At 46.7% G+C, this 5,389-nt stretch overlaps 1 long non-coding RNA gene across 1 annotated transcript; it reads left to right on the forward strand.

Moving 5' to 3' along the window:
• Window positions 1–354: 354 nt before the first annotated feature.
• LOC113890532 lies at window positions 355–3,425 on the forward strand. Its single transcript, XR_003510516.1, has 2 exons — window positions 355–448; window positions 3,283–3,425. It is a non-coding gene; the product is annotated as an uncharacterized LOC113890532 (long non-coding RNA).
• The last annotated feature ends 1,964 nt before the right edge of the window (window positions 3,426–5,389 follow it).

Genomic DNA, 5,389 nt, shown 5'->3' on the forward strand with positions numbered 1-5,389 from the left:
TAATTCTTTGAAGGTAACACATTACACATTTGGAGTTATTTTTTATCTTCTGGAAAAATTATTTTTATAGAGTCTGACTGTTTTAAAAATGTAATTCAGGAGATTCACTGGCGGTCCAGTGCTTAGGACTCCATGCTTTCACTGCAGAGGGCATGGGTTCAGTCCCTGGGGGTGGGGGACTAAGATCCCAAGAGCTGCACAGCTCAGCCAAACAGGGGAAATGTAATTCAGATCAGGGTCAGGTATGGCCAGATTTTAATTATGTTTGCTAAGAGTTTGGCCACATTTTTTTTTTACACTGCAGTCTCCATTTCCCTGCAGAAGGAAATGGTAACCCACTCCAGTATTCTTGCCTGGAAAATCCCATGGACAGAGGAGGAGCCTGGCAGGCTACAGTCCATGGGGTCACAAAGAGTCGGACATAATTGAGCGATCGAGCACTTAGTAGGTATGAAAGTTGCTTTTTTCAAAATTCTTTCCTATGTTCAGATAATGTTTCTGCATTATTTTCCCTTTTGGGAGAATATTGTTAGATGGTTGGATTTATTTTTCCATTAAATTCTCTCACATTTGTTATCTATCATCTTTTAACTTCTTTATCCCTTATTCTATGTTCTGAGGCTATTTCTCAAGATTTTGCTCCATGTGAATAGATACGATTTTTTTATAGGGAAATCTGCTCATTGTCTTTGAAGTACATTTTTGTTTAGCTACCAAGCTTTGATTCACATGCAGGTCCAATACCTATCTTTTTATCATCATTGTACTGGATTAACGTAAAAGTCAAATTTTCTTTAAATTTCTTTTAAATTAACATATGTATGCTAAGAGGATGCCCTTTTCTTTGAGAGCTTTGCAGGTGCTACATAGTCACTGTGACTCAGCTTTATCAGGGGCCCCCGATTAAATCACTCCCCACATTCATACCTGCAGGCGAACTACAGAATGGCGGGACCAGACACTCCTGGTCTATTGTCACAGCCCCGTTATAAATGATGTAGTAATTGCAGAGCTCTCAGTTTCGTGTTTTACAATTAATACTTACAGTGCAGGTTTCACAGGCTGTGTTTCCTCCAGCTATTTGTGCTTCTATTTTCGCCTGTGCGCATGAAGAGGACACTGAAATGCAGATGGGGAAATACTTACATGACCTCTACCTGCGCTCACAGCTCCCGTGAAGGAGGCTCGCGCACTGTTCAGTTCTTCCTGCTCTTTCCTCCTTTACTCAGAAAGCACTTTTCTGTTGTCCAAGCACTGGAAACATCTTGCTGTCCCCAACTGCTATATCGAGGGTTAAAACCCTTTGCCCTTCGGCACTGATTCCAGAGAAATGAAAATGTAACTGAATATTCATGAGGGTGAGATGGTTGGATGGCATCACCAATTCAGTGGTCATGAGTTTGAGCAAACTCTGGGAGACAGTGAAGGACAGGGAGGCCTGGCGTGCTGCAGTCTATGGGGTCGCAGTCAGACACGACTTAGTGATGGAACAACAGCAGCTGCACATGAGTGTCCACAGCAGCTTTATTCAAAATAGCAAGAAACCACACAACCCAAATGCCCTTCAAAGAGCAGATGATTAAACACCCCAAGACACCCACACAGTGAAACACTGCTCAGCCATGGAAAGGAAAGAACAACAGATACACTGGACTTCTCAAGAGGCTCGGATGGTAAAGAGTCCACTTGCTGAGATGAGGGTTCAATCCCTGGGTCGGGAAGATCCCCTGGAGAAGGGAATGTCAAACTCGCTCCAGTATTCTTGCCTGGAGAATTCCATGCACAGAGTAGTCTGGCAGGCTGCAGTCATGGGGTCGTAAGAGTTGGACACACACGACTGAGTAACGGAACAACAATTGATACGTTAACAACCTGGGTAAGTCTCCAGAGAATGTAGCTGAGTATCTTTTTTATGACATAAAATGCTCATTTTGCTTACTTGGTTCTTAGTGGAAGGTTGCTGACCACAGGCCTCCGCGAGGTCACTGACCAGCAAACCCAGGGACAGTACAAATCGCGGCGCTCTCAGCAGCCCTGTCTCAGGAGGTGACCTGGGCTCACATTCAAAACATGCAGGTTCCTTCTTGCTGCTGCCTTGGCCTTGGAACTAGGGTAGGGTGAGCGAGGTGCCAGATTTAGGGAGGCAGTCAGTCCCTAGCCCAAGAGTAAGCACCTTCTTAAAAGTGGTGCCCCAGGGGCCTCACTCCCCCTCCCCGGTCCCAGCCCAGTTTGTTAGCACGTGTTCCTGTGCCCAGAGGCACAGTGAAGCCAAACAAGCCGAAACGTCTGAGTCTGGAGCAGAGTTTACTGCAGGACCCTGCAAGAGACGGGAGGCTCCTGCCCCCCAAACCTCAAAGTCCCCTAAGGGTTTCTGCAAAGCCTTTTAAAAGACAGCTGGGGAGGAGCAGGGGTCACGGGGTAGGTGACTAGCTGGTGCACGGTTCTTTGACTGACCGATGGTGAAGCAACAGGGCAGGGTCACAAGGGTGAGCATTATGAGTCCTTAGGCGCCAGGAAGCCTGGGGCTACGTGCTCAGGGTCATCAAGGAGTTAACACCTGCCATTGGGGTGGGTGTGTGCTTAGTCACTCAGTTGTGTCCGACTCTTTGTGAGCCCCTGGACTGTAGCCTGCCAGGCACCTTTGTCCATGGGATTTCCCAGGTAAGGATACTGGAGTGGGTTGCCATGCCTTTCTCCAGGGGATCTTCTCAACCAGGGATCAAACCCAGGTCTCCTGCATTGCAGGGGGATTCTTTACCACTGAGCCACCAGGGAAGCTCCCCCACCCCAGCAACAGACAGACACCCCAAAGGCAGCCATGACCATCTGCCCCTACTGGGCTCTGCTAGACCCAGTCCCCTCTGCAGTTCTGGGGAGCCTTATCTCCCCCGTGAGTCTGGCTGGGTGTGTGATTCACAGACTTCACTCAAAGTGATGCATGACTTGGAGGTCAAGTCTGGAAAGAGAATGCAAGTTCTCCCTTGCTCGCTGGACCACTCCTCAGAGCCCACGTGGTGGAGGTCTAGACTGTCCTTGGCTCTAGGGTCACACAGCTACCTGGTCAGGAGCACGTGTCTTCCCAATTGCCCTGCAGGGAGACAGAGAGACTGAAGAGCCTCTCACAGGTGTTTCCTGCTTCTATGTGGAGGCACCCACATCTCAAACGGCACTTTGGTCAGGTCAGGTGATGCTCAAAATATTTGCAGAATGAATAAATGAATTTTCACTTCATTCATGTTAATTTATGAAAAGATTTACTCTTTGATAATTTTTCTTTTTCAGAAATGACCAGCTATTCTACATATATTTTTCCTACAACTAAAGCCTAGAATTACTTGATTACATTTCAAAAATTCTGTTGGACTACAGATTGGATCATTTCTAACATAAATGAGTATGAGAATAATAAACAGTTTTTATAATGATGGGTTTGGTCTGGATCTCTTCCCAGGTGGCTCAGTGGTAAAGAATCCACTTGCCAATGCAGAAGCTGCAGGTTTGATCCCTGAGTCAGGAAGATCCCCTGGAGGAGGGCATGGCAACCCACTCTAGTACTCTTGCCTGGGAAATCCCAGAGACAGAGGAGACAGGTGGGCTACAGTCCATGGGGTCATTAAAGAGTTGGGCATGACTTCGTGACTAAACAACAACAGAACAATGGGTTTTGTCTGTATCTCTTTGTACCGTATTTTTCTTTTGAATACTCATCAGCAGAATTTATATGTGGTTGTTTTCACATGTCTTGCACATTTTTCTGATTTATCTTGTTCCTAATTATTCTGCTTCTTTTGCTACTGTGCCTAGAATTATCTTCTTAATATTTTCTGCCGAGATTCTGAGCTCAGCAGTAAGCTGTTGACTTTTGTGCCTATAAGTGTTGCTTGAAATAAGCACATACAGGAGCTGTAATTACAACACACTTTTATTCTTGTCTCTCCCTGCCCTTTAATATCCATTTAGTGGGGGAAGTTTTTCCTTTGCCTGTGAATAAAAACCTGCATGTTACATGCTCACTCTTCTGTGAAGACAGCCCTGTGGCTGCCTTTAGTCACAAAACATAGCATTAATCCAGAATTTAAAGCAACCAGTCACCTGGAATAGCCAAATCAACTTGACTTAGAGGTAATATCCCCTCATGTAAGCAGGGTGAACTCTGGGTGGGTTTTCTGTTCTGCCATGGGCTGGCTTTGTTCTCTGTCTCATGGGCATTTAATGTTGGCCCTCTCTTGACTATTTTTCCTGAGTTCCCTTGACCAGGGCAACTCTACTGTCGACTTAAAAAATAGTCGCAATCTAAAAGTTGAGAGCTATGTTTTATTTGGTGGGAAGCTTTTGGACTTCAAGCTCAAGAGATCACATCTCAGTAACCCTGAGAGAGCTGCTCTGAGGAAGTGAGTGGAGGAGCCAGGTTATATAGAAGTTTTACAAAAAAAGAGCAGGGAGTCTTAACATCAAAAGATTATTGTTTAAAGAAATCCAGATATTCCAAGTTGAAGAATTTAGTGCTTTTCTATGTATGAGAAGATGCAAGAGTCTGGGCTCACTGAAATCATTCCTTTCATGCATCCCAGCTATCCTGGGTCAGTATCCTGCATTTTTTCACAACCTGAGCTCCCTTGGGGGTCCCTGTAGAGAGTGGCTGCAATCTTATGGGTGCTAGATGGGCAGGTATTTTTCTCCCTCCTGAGTGCTCTTAGGGCTCACCAGCTCACATTGGAGGGCTGGACCACTGATGACTCTGACGTTCTTGTTTTCTGATGTAGCAGGAAATACTCTCTCTCTCCTCTCTTGCCGGTAGTCACTTGTATCTGCTGTTGTTCAGTTGCTAAGTCGTGTCCAATCCTTGCAACCTCATGGACTGCAGCACACCAGGTGCCCCTGTCCCTCACCATCTCTTGGAGTTCACCCCAAGTTCATGTCCATTGAGCTGGTTCATGTCCACTTGTATCTAGGAAGCCGGTATCGTCCCAGCTTCCTGCTGCTGGGGTCCTTGCACCCCTCTGTGTACCCTGTCAGGCAGGACTCATGCTGACTCTCCCTCACAGTCAAGTGAGGCCATTTCTCATGCGTAGACATACCTACACATTCTTGGCTTCTCCACAGCCTAGAAATGAAGTTGAGTGCACTGCAGCAGCAACTCTTAGAGCAGAGAGGCAGCCTGTGTCTTACCATCCAGTCCACAGTCCCATGGGTCCCCCAGCTGCAGTGGTCTCATAAATAGAGCCTATGGTTAGTCTGATTGAAAGCCCCCTCTCTGCTTGAGGTGAGGGCTCGGGCCCTCCTCCACCTCCCTCTCTCTTGGTGAGGGACGGAGAAGCAAAGCACACAGTAGGGTTTTCTCCAAAACCGTCACACGTAGCCTGACCCCCTCCACACTCTCACCACTCCT

Source organism: Bos indicus x Bos taurus, chromosome 3 (assembly GCF_003369695.1).
Source record: "Bos indicus x Bos taurus breed Angus x Brahman F1 hybrid chromosome 3, Bos_hybrid_MaternalHap_v2.0, whole genome shotgun sequence".
NCBI lineage: Eukaryota > Metazoa > Chordata > Mammalia > Artiodactyla > Bovidae > Bos > Bos indicus x Bos taurus.